The sequence below is a fragment of the Sorex fumeus genome, unplaced genomic scaffold (genome assembly GCF_029834395.1).
Source record: "Sorex fumeus unplaced genomic scaffold, SorFum_2.1 ptg000133l, whole genome shotgun sequence".
Taxonomy (NCBI): domain Eukaryota; kingdom Metazoa; phylum Chordata; class Mammalia; order Eulipotyphla; family Soricidae; genus Sorex; species Sorex fumeus.
Genome location: NW_026606190.1, coordinates 362307 through 378657, shown reverse-complemented (window position 1 = coordinate 378657; position 16351 = coordinate 362307).

Genomic DNA, 16351 nt, shown 5'->3' with positions numbered 1-16351 from the left:
TTTGTTCTCTTCAACATTGTGGTAATGGCTCACTTCACCAGTTAGAGCCAATACAGGATGCTTTGTTAAAATCGATTTTCAGGTCAATGGCAGACAGATCTTTAGTAGCAATGTGTCCCTTGAAGATAGAATTCAAAGTCACAGGGTGTCTTGTGTTTGAACCTGGCTACCCTCATCCCGAAGGAAAGTTTTAGTACATCCCATTTTCTAGTGGAGGTCTAGGGAAGCCAACCTAGGTCTAGGGAGCACAGACCCAGGAGTTTTCCTTTAGGACAGAGATAGGAGGAATCTAGAGCACAGACCAGGAGTCATCCATGAGCACAGAGCCAGAAGGAGCCCTGAAAACAGAGCCAGGACTCACCCCTGAGCACTGAGCCAGGTGTCAGCCCTGAGCACTGTCAGTTGTATCCCCCTGAGAGATAAGTCAACACAATGGGGAAACAGATCGTTGTTCGCAGAAGGGAGAGAAATGGATCCTGTGTTGATCCTCCTCGTGGGGTCCCGCAGGCAGAGCACTTCCCCGGGACTGTGAGCACCTCCTGTGCCCACACCAGACCCAGCGGGGACAGAGAAAGAGATCCCTGCTCCTGCCGCCCTGTGATGGGCCCTGTGGCCCTCAAGCACTGTGACCCTGAGCCCTGTGCCACGTCCTGTCTGGGGGACACCGAAGCCCATGGTCGGGACCAGGGCTTGGCCACTGTGGACTGTGCCGTGGAGACTGTGCAGAGGCACGTGGGCGTGCGGGGAGCCGGGGGCACTGTCGGGCCGAGGCAAGGCCTGGTCGGGAAGGACCGGCCTCTGTGTTGGCCCGTTTCCTCCCCAGCTCCTTCTGCTGCCACAAGGCGCAGTCCAGCCGGAAACACCTCTTTCCCTTCCGTTCTGGCCCCAGGGAGCTTTCTCAGGCCGGGGCTGGTGAGAAGGCACTGGGCTGGACATTTATCGCCCGATAATCCCATTGCAGCTGCTTTAAGTCGTGTTGGAGCAATAATGTGGAATCCATGAGGGGTCATTAGAGGTGGGCTGGGAGGGGGGAGGCGAGGGCCTTGGTGCAGGGAGGGAGCACAGCGGGGTTGGCACTTGAATATTGTGTGCCAGAAGCAACTGTTAGCAATAACTTTATGGATAACGGCAGTGTAATAAAAGTAACTTTAAAAAATTTCTAAAGCAATAAAAAGAGGAAGGAAGAGAAGGAAGGAAGGAAGGAAGGAAGGAAGGAAGGAAGGAAGGAAGGAAGGAAGGAAGGGAGGGAGGAAGGAAGGAAGAGCGGGAGGGAGAGAGGAAGGGGGAGGGAGGGAGGGAGGGAGGGAGGGAGGGAGGGAGGGAGGGAGGGAGGGAGGGAAGGAGGGAGGGAGGGAGTTCAGGCTGCCTTCATGACACTGGATCTCTGTTGGGGGTCACAGGGCACACAGCATCCCCTCAAACTTTCCCACTTGTTCAGTTTGACCTCGCGGCTATTGCTGGCCTCTGCTCAGGGGAACTTTCATGCTTGTGCCACAGCCTGAACCTGCGTTCCCAGACCCTGCAGGCTCCTCAGAAGCCAGCAGCCCAGAGCTGCAAAGAGGCGTTCCGGAAGGGAGCTGCACCTTCCAGAACAGTCCCCAGGCAGCCCTCCTGGGCCCTGGAGCTGTGAAGGGGGAAGAGCCTGAGACATGTCCACCATGTGCCCCCAGAAACCCACGTGCAGAGCCCCGAGCCCATTTCCCGTTCAGGCCGCTGTGACGCAGTGAGGCAGGGAACTAAGCCACCCCCGCTCTGGAACCCGTCCAGCGGCTGGTCACTGCGAACAGGGCTCAGTGTCCAGGCGCTCAGCGTGACTGAGGTACCTCCTGCCCGTGTATGAGCTGTTTGTCCGTGTGGACACTGGGGGGCGCTGTTTCTGCCAAAAGCTGCCTGTGACCTTTTCCTGATGCTTCTTTCATTCTATTATTTCCAAGGTTCAAGGAACATAGAAAAAGAGTGAGAGAAAGAGAGAGAATGGAAAAGAAGAAAGAAAGAAAGAAAGAAAGAAAGAAAGAAAGAAAGAGAGAGAGATAGAGAGATAGAGAAAGGAGGGAGGGAGGGAGGAAGGAGGAAGGAAAGAGAAAGAAAAGAAATAGAGGGCGGTAGAGAGATAGCACAGCGGGTAGGACCAACCTGGGTTCGATTCCCAACATCCTATATGAGCACTACCAGGAGTAATTCCTGAGGGTCCATGCGCTTTCTAAACAGAACAAAGCATCTATATTTATGAAGAGCACCTGTCAGTCCTTTCAATGTTTAGGAACGAAAACCAGAACACAAGTATGTTGGTTTGAAGAGCATTTGTTTAAAAATGCCTTTCAAAGTGTCACTGTGTCACATTTTCATCGTGGCACTTTGGGGAATGGGGAACACATCTGGCAGTGCTCAGGGCTTCCTCCTGGCTCAGTGCTCAGGGATCACACAGGACAGCGTTTGGGGGATAAGCGACACGTTGAGGGTCGGAACGGGGTTGTCTGTGTGGAAGGCTAGCACTTTGCCTGCTCCAGTGTCTCTGGCCCATAGATATATTATTTTCTGTAAACAACGCATTACCTGTTCCACATCCAAGTAGGCTGCTGAGAGGTGCCAAGTTTAAAGGTCTGTCCTTTCAGATTTAGCCCAGACCCTCTCGTGTAGGTCTCTTCTGATTTGCCTGGCCTGGGGCTTCTATAAATGGAAGGTTGGGACCGAGCCAGCAATGTTTCACTCCTGTCGAGATCCGGACACTAGGCCAGAGAGTGGGACAGTGCCAGCAGCCAAGCCCACTGGGGTCCTGGCACCTTGCGGGGTTCCCCAGCACCCTCGGGAGAGATCCCTGAGCTCTGAGAGGAGGCTGGGGCTGAGCTGCAGGGACCCCAGGAGGGGGCCACGAGGCACCATGTGCCCCTCGGGGACCAGGGACAGAGAAAGGGCATCCTCTGGGGTTCTTTCCATCCAGCACCAGGGCCACGAGAGTCCCCCTCAGTGCAGACGCCTGGACAGTGGCCTGCTCTGTCTGCCCATCCCCCACAGCCTCATCCCACTTTCCTTCCAGACCCTGCCCTGTCCTGATGCTTGGGTCCTAGTCATTTTTAGATGTGAATTTAACTCTTTAAAATTTAGTGCTTTTTAATTTTTTTATTTTAAAATCTTAATTTTAAAATTTTAAAATCTTCAGGCTGGAGTGATAGCACAGCGGGTAGGGTGTTTGCCTTGCACGCAGCCGACCCAGGTTCGATCCCCTGCATCCCATATGGTCCCCTGAGCACTGCCAGGAGAGATTCCAGAGTGCAAAGCCAGGAGTAACCCCTGAGCATCGCCAGGTGTGACCCAAAAAACAAAAATTTAAAATCTTTTTTAAAATTAAAACTTTTTATTGTGAGCTTTTAATTTTTAGTTTTTTAATTAAAATTAATTTTATTTTAATAAATTGTTTAATTCAAATTTTAGTTTTAAATTTAATTTTGTTTAAATCCTTTATTTTTCCCCCATTTAATGACGGTGAGATACACAGTGACAAAGTCGTTCACGATTGGGGGAGGGCTGTCATCTTCTGTCCCCCTTTCATGATCTTCCCCTCTAGCCCCTTGAGAATCCCCTGGGGATACTCTAGAGATGCTGATACAGACTAGATTTCCTGCCGAATCTAGGCATCAAACACGTCAGTCTCATTGCTGGCGATTTGGGGTAAAATTCAATGCGAAGGGAACTCCTGGGAAGCAGTAGAAGCTGGCCAGCCTGCTGCTGGACAACCTACCTACTTCGAGGTGTTTGGAAACTGGTTTTCTCCTGGCTCAGGACCTTGGTGCAGTCACTGGCAGAGGCACCTCTGCTACATCTCAACCTGGATACTGTTGCACTTAGTGAAGATCCCTCTTGAAAGATCCCGGCTGGCTGGTGACTGGTGACTGGTGCCCTACAGGTGCACACACAAACCTGCATTGCACCGTTTCCAAAGAGGCTATTCATTGCGTTGCTGGCTGATGTGGTCCTTTCGGGGAATATCTGCTTTGCAAGATCTCTTTCCTTGTCGGAAATAAGAGCATGCACAAAAACCTTGTACCAATTCCATCCCGGCCACTCCACAGGATCCCCTGTGCACCGTCAGCCACCACCCTGAGCACAGAGCCAGAAGTATGCCCCGAGCTCTAACAGGTGTGTCACAAAAACAAATAAAGAAGCAACAAGAAATCTCCCTGTGTCCAAAGGCTGCCTTGCAGCGGGCCATGATGGCCGTGGCCACCAGCGATGGGTTTGGTTCAGTTGCATCACCTTTGTACTCACCTGCAGACGTGGCGGGAGAGAGGGCAGGAGGGAGAAGCCCAGGGCCCGTGGCTCTTCCTTCTCGTGCTCCTGGCTTCTCAGTTCCTTTTCTTCTCTGGGGTGTCCAGGAAGACGGGGCTGGAGCACACTTTTGGGGGAGCAGACTGAGGGGCGCTCTGCCCCGACATTGGGGCACCCTCACGGGGGACTGTGCAGGGGGTAGGCTGGGTCCCTGCTGCCGCTGCTGCTTCCCACCAGGGCTTTCTCGGACGTGAATTCCTGCTTCTGAGAAAATACGCCAGTCTAGGGAGCAAGACTCCATATGTGACACCCTCCATCTCCTTCCTGGGCCCCATAATCCTCGGTAACGCCCTGACAATAGGGGTCAGCAGTGGCACCAAATTACGTGTGTGTGTGTGTGTATGTGTGTGTGTGTGTGTGTGTGTGTGTGCATTTCCCCCAGTTCTGGAGAGCCAGATGCCCATCTGTCCTCTGAAAAAGACAGTTCGGAGGCCAGTTATGGCCCTTCTTCTTTTCCAGGATTGCCCAGAAGACCTTAGAAAGACAGACTGAGTGTCTGGAAAGGTCCCAAGTGAGTCTGGCCAGAGACGGATGGAGGAAAAAGCAAGGAGGTCTGGGTGTTTATGATGAGATGGACAGAGCCAAGCCCTAGGATCGGCTAACACACATCTCAAAGAAAGGGACTTGGATCGGAGGCCGCCACAGCCCGCGCTATTGAGACCTGAGCTTGCACTTCGATCCCATGCTGTGGCTCTTCCAAACAATGGTTGTTCCCTGGCTTCCCGCCTTGGACCATAAGGAGGCTTTTAGCCTCGAGGCACCGGAGCCCCGAAGGTGAAAGCTCACAGGCTGGGAGGGTACTTGGTGCATGGGAGGCAGCATTTGCTTCCTGGCACCAGTCACCTCCTGCTCCTCGGGGCACTGTCAGGAGCCATCCCCGAGCACTGAGCCCTGCAGTCATGAGCACAGCCAAGCCACGGAAACGAACACTGAGGGCCCAGTCTTCTACCATAGACAGATTGAATCTGGCTCTGTGAGAGAGGGCGCCTGGCTCGGATCTTTATAAGGACCTCAGAGGTTCCTAGTGACCTAGGGTTGGGAGGATGGTGGATGAGGGGGAGAGGCAGGAGCAGCGGGAGCTGGAGGGGTGTTCCGCCTGTGAAGAGACTTGCCCTGCGTGTCCCTGCGGTGGCCTGAGCAGGCTGGACCCCGGGCGCGGCTGTGCTGTGCTGGACAGGCATCCATGCGGGGCCTTGTCCTTGCCCACCCGAGTGACCGCCTTCCCTGTGCTATGCTGAATTTCCTCTCCAGATGGTATCAGGCTGTCCATACTAGGCTTGGTGATTGGCTCCCCAGGATGCACAGCAGGGCTTGTGCTTGGAGAGCACCATTGCGGGTAGGCAGGGGAGGCCGCTGGGTGTGACAAATCTTGAAAGGGAAATGGTTGAAGATCCAACTTCTGGAGTTTCTTCCTGCTGACAAAGGGAGGCTGACCCTGACTGCACAAGGGGTAAAACCTCATGATAACTTAGTTTTTAATGGGCGCCAGACAATGAATGGGTTGGGTTCCTGGAATCATCAACCTCTGAAAGAAAAGATCAGACAGATTAGGCTGAGGAATATTATTAGAGAGTCTTAGACCCTGGAGGAGTAGAAGGTCTTCTCTGGCTTACTGAGGGCAAAATGGTTTCTCGTTTCAGAGAACATGAAAGTTAACAAACACAACAGTCACCAAAGCAGCATAATGGCATACCCAGTCTTACCATAAAAATGAAAAGTAATAACTCCTTCACCCATGCCTTTGGTTGATAGAAAATGACTTCCTGTGTCCAAATCTGTCTAAACTACATAGAAACACCAAGCCACGTCTCTGACTTTCTCAGTACAGATCGGAAAAGCTTCTGCCTATCCATGGAAGCTATCAATAAGAACCAATGGATATTTATACCTTAAACATTTGAGCATTTGATCCTTTGCATGAAGTCAAGCTGCCAGTTGTACCCTGGATAAGTCCCTGATGTGGAACAGGTGGTGTTAGGAGGCTGTTCGACCCGAGATTTCCAAGATTTGTTGGTGTTGTTGGTCTTTGGAGGCCCAGCCATCAGGGATAAGACCAGGCCATATCAAGGGTCAGCCCTAGGGCCCGATGCATATCCAACTGTTCGATCCACTCCCTGACTCTGCTTCCTGTTTTTAATCAAAGTAACACTGTAGCACTGTCCTCCCGTTCATCGATTTGCTTGAGTGGGCACCAGTAACGTCTCCAATGTGCGCCTTGTCTGTCACTGGTTTTGGCATATCAAATAAGCCAGTGGGAGCTTGCCAGGCTCTGACACGTGGGCAAGATACTCTTGGTAGCTTGCTGGACTCTCTGAGAGAGGCCGGAGGAATAGAACCTGGGTTGGCCTCGTGCAAGGCAAATGCCCTACCCGCTGTGCTATTGCTCCAGCCCGTTAATCAATGTAGTCTCTTCAAAATTAGGGAGACATTTATTTATGTCTTTATATCATTTCTGATACGAGGGTCCTGATTATGTGGTGCTGCTCAAACCCTACAGTGCTAGTGTTTACAGTTCTTGAGACTCCTGGGCTATACCCAGCCATGATGCCGGGAGAGAGTGGAGTAGACCATGAAGTGCTAGTGATCAGACAGGAGTCAGCCACATCAAAGGCATCCACACCTCAAGCATTAGATTATCTGACCCAATGACAATGGATTTTGATCTGTTCATGCCTTATTCAAAAAAGCAGAGAATGTATATTAGATAATATATGTGGAAAATTTTTGTGTTCTAGTGTCCATTTTTTTATCACATCACAAATTATATTAGGGCAAAATATGTCATTGATAACAGAAATTCATAAAAACAAGACAACTTTGACATGCTCCTAACCAGACAAAATTTTGTAAAAAGTATGAAAAGGAGAACCATTCATTAAAGGGATTATATAATGTATTCTGAGATTTTATCTAAAGTATTTCACTTGATTTATTTATTTTGCCTGTAAAGGTGAGTAGAGGCTGCCCCAAAAGCCTCCATCCCTCTCGTAGAGCCCGGCAAGCTACCGAGAGTATCGCGCCCGCACAGCGAGAGTATCCCACCCGCACAGCAGAGCCTGGCAGGCTACCCAGTGGCGTACTCGATATGCCAAAAATAATAACAATGATGGTCCTCATTCCCCTGACCCTGAAGGAGCCCCCAATATGCCATCAGGCTACAATAGCACGTGACAGGGACGAATAGAGACATTACTGGTTGGTGCCCACTCAAGCAAATTGATGAACAACGGGATGACAGCGATACAGTGACAGTGATATCGTTTCTGACTTAGCCTTCTTTATTTGGAAACATGTAATTTTGGAGAACTATAAATCATCCCTTAACTTGAAGTTGTTTTTTTGTTTTACCTACATCCTTTACCTTCCATTGAACACAATGCCTGCCAAGACCAACAGCCTTCCTGTTTATTCTGAGTGATATTGGCAGTGTGAATATTAATCCTAAAAAATAAAAAATAATTAAAAAATATTATTTTTCATTCTGGGATAATGCTATGAGCTCCAATCATGTTAATTAAGTATGAAACTAAAACTGTTGATGTAAACTAGTACTTAATTAGTGCTATGACTAATCCTCAAGTCCCTATATATTGAAATATGCATCACCCTCCTCCTTCTTCATGGAGAAACCTAGAGAAAAGTCCTTCAGAGTTTCCAGCATCTCAGACGTTGTTTAACCAGTTTCTGCTGTGTCTTCTTCTAGTCGTGCCAAGGCTCAGCTATTCATGATGCTGCTTCCTCTCTGCAGAAACAAGAAAAGACATTTCTTATATTCCACTGGACCTCTCAGCACAAGCCATTACCTGGGTCTTGTGTTGGAAATTTGAAATTTTATCTGATGCCTCCTTTACTTTAAGAATACTGGGGCGGGGCTGGAGCGATAGCACAGCGGGTAGGGCGTTTGCCTTGCATGCAGCTGACATCGCCAGGTGTGACCCAAAAAGCAAAAGAAAAAAGAAAAAACTAACTTTTACTGTTCCAATGTTTTTCCCCCTATTTAATTGCTTGAGCTTCTGTGATTGACAGGCAGATAATGGTGCATTGCGTGCAGATCATCCCGACACACATCTGGCACTGGGTACCCACCTCCCTCCCCCAAGGGCCGGGCTCAGTTTGCCCGCGTGTTGCCTTTGGCCCTTCTTGCTCCCTGGCTGTGTCACTGTAAGTCCTGCCGTGAGAGAGCACCGTGTCAGCCCCTGTCCCTCGGACTGGCTGGACTGCGCATGATGCTCATGGCTCCATTCATGGGGCTGCAGGCTGCATGATTTTGTTCGTAGAGCAGAGCAGGTCCCACTGTGTGTCTATGTCTCACAACTTCTTCATCCCTTGGTCCGTGGTTGGGCCTTTGGGTGGTTTCCACGTCTGGACTCAGCACTGCAGTGGACACAGGCGTGCACGGGTCCTTTCGAATGGAAACCTTTGTGTTTGGGACGAATCAAGACCTTTCAACGGAGCTTGGAGACTCTTACGAGCTGGAAGAAGTTCCTTTGGGCCCGGGGAGAAGACTCACAAGGTTTGGGCACTCTTTGCATGTTGAAAGCTCAGACTTTGAGGCTCTGGGGCCTCGCAGGAGGAATACTGAGCTGGGAGTACTTCTGAGAGCAGAAACAAATAACTTCCTGCAGCTTAGTTGTTAGTAACATGCACAGTTGTTCTGTCTAATCCAGACCACAGAAATGTCCTATTGAGGCGTAACATCGATGACGCTTACATGAAAGATATTTCAGTCAAACTTTGAATGAGATAAGTGGAAGTATTTTCTCCTCCAACTCCCATTTTAAGGGAATCTATTTGTCCGGAGGTCAAGGTTTCTCAGCTTCGACACTCGATCATTTTTTTGGCATTATCAGAGGGTGAACAGTCGGCGGTGCTCAGGGGGTACATGCTCAGGGGGTACTCGTGGCTCTGCACTCAGTATTACTGCTGGCTGTGCAAGGGGGACCAAGTGGGATGCTGGGCATCAAACCCCAGTCTGCCGCTGCAAGGCATCCCACCAATTGTTCTATTGCTCTGACCCACCCCCTGGATAATTTGTTGTTGTTTTTGAGTTATCGAGTCTCCCTGAGATGCAGTTACAAAGTTGTTCCTGATTGGGTTTCAGTCATACAGTGTTTGTTCCAATGCCAGCCCCTCTGCCAGTTTACATTTCCCACCACCAATGTCCCCAGTTTTTTAAATTTATTGACAGACAATAAATTTATACAGATACCCCGGTGCACAGACAGATACACAGACAGGCATATGGGAAAGCACACACATAATTGCACACAGACTCACCCAGACATATACACAGACACACCCACATGCAACACACAACACGTTCTTACACACAGACAACATGTGTACACAAGGATACAGACATAGACACAGACTGTCACATATATAAATATGTCACCACACAGATGTGCATACACAAACATCCGTAGACATTTGAAGACACAGAAATGTGCACATACCGACACAGGGACACATAGACACAAAGAGACACACATATATACATAGTCACAGACATTAGACACAAACATTCACAGAATTATATTCTGACACACATATGTGCACACACAGACCCACACAGACTTATAGATAGACACACAGACACTCGATAAATTTATACAGACACACCCAGTGCACACACAGATACACAGGGGCATATGGGAAAATACATATGCATAGAGATGCACACGCAAAGACTCAGCACATACACAGACCTATACCCACATGCACCAACTCACATTGGGATTTAAACAGACTCACAACGTGTGCACACACAGACAGAAACAGACATATACACAGACATACAGACATAATTGTAGCCACACACACAGACATACAGACATGTGCAGACGCAGACATATATGTACAGACACATGTGTATACAAACACACAAACATAGATACAGATACACACATATCCACAAACTGACACAGACACAAAGACATACAAAGCTAAGGATACAGACATTTACACGGACACACATGCACACACAGACAACAGATCCGCACACACACTAACTCATATACACAGACATAGATACACACACAGATACAAACATGCACACACTCAGACAACACATATACACAACAGAGACACATGCACACACACAGATACCGTAACACATAGAGACATATACACAGACACTGAGAAACACAGAAGCAAACACATGTATACGCAAACAGGTGTATTCAGACAGACATGCACACAAACAGAGACACAGACATATACACAAACACAAAGACATGTACATAGACACATGTATACAGAGAGCAACACACATATACATAAACACACAGCCACATGCACACACAGATATATACATGGACACACAGACTCACAGACACACAATCAAATGTACACATAGAAACACATGCGCATAAGCAAGTGACATATATATGTATATATGTATACATACACACATATACGAAGATACACAATTGCATGACACATGTGTACAGAAACATACAGACCCATGCACAAAGAGACACATACAGACATATATAGAGACACACCCGTGCACACACAGAATGACACAGACATACACACAGACACCAGGCATACACACACTCAAAAGACATATATATAGATACAGCAACATGCACACACAGACATATACACAAGCACAACACATATATAGCCATAAACACATACATACAGAGACATACACTCAAGCATGTATACACATAATCACACACAGACAACACAGATATATGCACACATATTTTCACAAGCACATGAACACAGAGATACAGACTCACGTAAACATATACACAGACACATTGCATGCAACACAGTCACAACACGAACTTTCGCCACATGCACACACAGACAACAGATCCGCACACACACTAACTCATATACACACAATCACAACATGCACACACAGATGCACAAGACATGTACACAGCCACACAAACACATGTACACACACAGACATATACACTGACTAAATACACACAGACACACACGTATACAGACACATACATGCACATACACTGATCGAGTCACATAGACGCCCGAACGCAGACATACTTATAGACGCCACATATATACAGAGTCACATCCACAGTGACACTAACATACACACATGGGCATATACGTAGACACACGCAAACAGACATGCAAATATATACACACAGAAACACCCAATATACACACAGACACACATAGTCATCTGTAAAGACACACACACAGACTCAGACAGATGGCACAGACACACACCCACTACAACAGTCACAACACGGATTTATATGTACTCACAACATGCAGACATATACACAGACATTCAAAGGAATAGACACAGTCACACATGTGCACACACATAGACATGTAAACTGACACACATGCACACACAGTGCCACACATAGACACACAAGACACACAGACATATTCACGAACACAATTTCACACATATATACATAGAGACACAATGATACAGACATACAGACACACAGTCATATATGCAGACCACACACAAGCACATAGACGTATACACAGATATGCACAGACAGAGATATATAGACAGACACACAAATATATATACACAGACACACCCAATGCACACAAAGATACACAGACAGGCATAGGTGAAACCATACACATCATCACACACAAACTCACACAGACATATACACAGACACCCACATGCAACACACAACTCGGTCTTATACACAGATAACATACCAACACACAGATATAGGCATATGCAGACACACACATAGATACTGTCACACACAGACGCACACAGACATACAAGACATTCATAGACAAATGTGCACATACCGACTGAGACACATAGACACAAAGATACACACATATATACATAGACACAGACACAAGACACAAGCATACACAGACACACACATGTGCGAATGCAAGCCCACACAGTCATATACAGACACACAGACATATAGCAGACACACAGACACACAGTAAATTAATACTGACACACCCAATCCGCATGCACATGCATATGCATAGACACACATATGCACAGAGATACACACAGACTCAGACATATACCCAGAATCATACCCATATGCAACATGTCACAACAGGGTCTTATACACAGACTCACAACATGTGCACATTCAGACAGACAGAAACAGATATCTACACAGGCACACAGAAATATACATAGCGACACACACATGTGCAAACACACAGAGACATACATAGACACATGCTTACACAGACACATACCTATACACAGACATACACATGTTCACACATTGACAGACACAAAGACACAAAGCCATGTACAAAGACAGCAGCGTGTATACAGACACACATATACACAGATATATAGCTAAACACACAGAGACACAGATATATACACTCTGAAACACCCAGTGCACACACAGATGCACAGGCATACACACAGACAACACCCACAAGCAACACAATCATAACACGAATTCATACACAGACTCACGATGCGTGTACCCTCAGACACAAACATATATACAGACACACAGACATGCGCACACACACAAGCATACACAAACATAGATGTATACACAGACACACCCAGTGCTTGCAAAGATACAACAATGAGACATATAAAAAGACACACACATATGTAGACATAGGTACAGATTCACAGGCACCCTCATGTAGCACTGTCACAACTTGTACTTATACACGCAACATTCACACACATAAAAATTGACATATTCAGAGATACACATAGCCATAGAGACAGCCATACACATAGTGTGCGGGCACATATACACAGACATATACAGATGCACACTTATACAGAGACACAGATGCACACACAGACACACACAACATATACAGAAACACATATACACAGAATTATGCACAAATGCCTACACTTACACAGAAAAAGACAGACATACAGATATATAAACAGACACACACAAACACGCACACAAACACCACATACATACACAAACACACGTATGCAGGCACACGACAGACATACACACAGAATCAGACACAGACATATCTAGACACTCATGCATGTGCACACACTGACACACAGACAGACAGACAGACACAGACACACAGACACATACCACACTGGTGTGTGTGTCTGTGTGTCTGTATATGTACGTACATACAGAAACACATGAGTACATGCACAGACAATAAATATATGTACACAGGCAAACAGGCACTGATAGACATACAGACACACACCTAGAGACACGCGAGCATATACACAGACACACATGTATACACAGACACAGAAATAAGCATGCTTATATTCAACAGACATATATACAGAATTAGACATACACAAACATATACACGACACATAACATATGTACACCCACTGACACAGTGAGGCACACACAGACACAAAAGCACAGACAGACACAAAAGCACACAGACATATAGACAGACACACAGATACACAAGATATATACATAGACACACAACACACATGAGCAGTACACAAAAGACTCACATGCAGATATATACGCAAATACACAAACACTACACAGATTTAGAGACATACAGCCAGAGACACATATATAAAGACATGCCCTTGCATACACACAGACATATACGCAGACATCTACATGCTCACAGACACGTTCAGATAGAGGCACATGGATATGTACACACAAGACATACACAAACATATACACACAGAGACATATACACAGACACACAGAAACACACATGCGCACACAAACACACAGAGAAGATGGATAGATTTACATACAGACACACAAACGCTCGCACAGACTCAAACAGACATATTTACAGACAATGTACTACAAGAGCAAACACAGACATACACTGACACCGATGCATACATGACATAGATATGCACAGACACAGACATATAGAGACATGCGCACACAAGATACACACAAGACATATACACAGATACACATACACACATATACACATAGACATCTACACAGACACACATGCACGCACACACGGACATATACACAGATACAGAGACACAAACATATATATAGACTCAGAGACAATGGACTCACATAGACACAGACTTGTACATAGCCACACACGGACCTTCACATATGCACACACAAACATACTGATACATACAGACATTTACACAAAAGCACACATACACAGACATACAAACACAGGCACATAAACAGGTGAAAACATGCATGCACACACAGATACAGAAGACACACACCCACATGCATATAGAGAGACATACAAAGGCATATACACACACACAGAAGCACAAAGTCATATACAGACAGACACAGATATTTGCACAAACACACAGATGCATGAACAGACACATAGATATATTCACAGACATGCAGACATAGACAGACACAAACACATATAAAAAAGGAGACAGACACACAGACATATCCAAAGGCACATAAACACACATATATGCACAGAGACCCACACAGACATACAGAGACACAGTTCACACACAAGCACACAGAAACAAACAAATATACAAAGACAATCAGAGACACACAGATCTATCCATAGACACAGAGACATGCACACATAAGCAAACACCTAGACAGACACAGACAGACACAGACAGACACACAGACACACACAGACATATACACAGACACACCCAATGCATGCACAGATACACACACAGAGACTTATAGAAAGACACACACATGCACACATAGACATAGATACAGACAGACTCGCACAGACAGACACAGACATCCTCCCACATGCAGCACAGTCACAGCATGAAATTATGTGCAGGCTCAAAACATGCACACACAGATACAAAATTGATATACACAGAAACATATGGACATCCACACACAGATGTGCAAGACACATACTCACAGACATATATGCAGACACATTTCTACACAGACACAAATACACATATAGACATATACACAGACACAAAGATACACAGAATTATACACAGATGCATACACTTGTGCACAAAAAGACACACAGACACAACAGACATATACAGAGACACACACACACATAACCACACACAGATATATATATATACACACACTCAGACAGATACAGAGACACATGCAGATACACAGAGCAGACATGCACACACAGAATGAGATACAGACCTAATCCGCACACACACGCATGTACACACACTGACAGAGACATCCAGACACACAGAAACACACCCAGACACACATAGAGACACGCAGACATATACACAGACACTATACACTTAGACACCTGCACACATAGAGCTACGCACATGCACACACACAGACAACAAAGACATGCACACAAGCACACAGACATGTTTGTATGTCTTTTTGTGCATAAATCTGTATGTCTTCAGTGTAGGCATCTGTGTATAATTCTGTGTATCACACACAAACATACACAACATATACAGAGTCAAACACGTGCACTCCCACAGAGACATCAAGAGCACAGTTTACATACAGATATATACGTAGAAACACAGACACAGCGAGATATACAGAAACACACAGATATATAAACACACAGATGCATAGACATGCACACATAACAGACACACATACAGAATAGACACACAGACATATACACAACACACACATGTGCAACCACAGACAGATACACAGATATATACTTAGACACACAACACACACATGTGCACAGACACATGAACACACAGACATATAGACACACATACTCATATATAGATATATATGTACTAATACACACATATATATACAAATACACATGCACTAAACAGATGTGCAGACACATACCCAGAGACACACACATATTTAGACATACCCTTGTGCACCTACAGACACACAGACATATACACAGACACAAACACATGCACACAATCAGATACATACATACAGACATATACACACAATATACACACGCACACAGAGACATAACATAGGCACACATATGCACACAGACATACACAGGCTTACACACACATGCACACAGACGTATTTAGGCACAGTACACGTGTGAAGACAGACTTATACACTGACACAGATGTGCACACAACACCGAGACCCACATGCACACAGAAACCCACACAAGGACACATAAACTCAGATACAAGCATACACACATACACTTAGACATT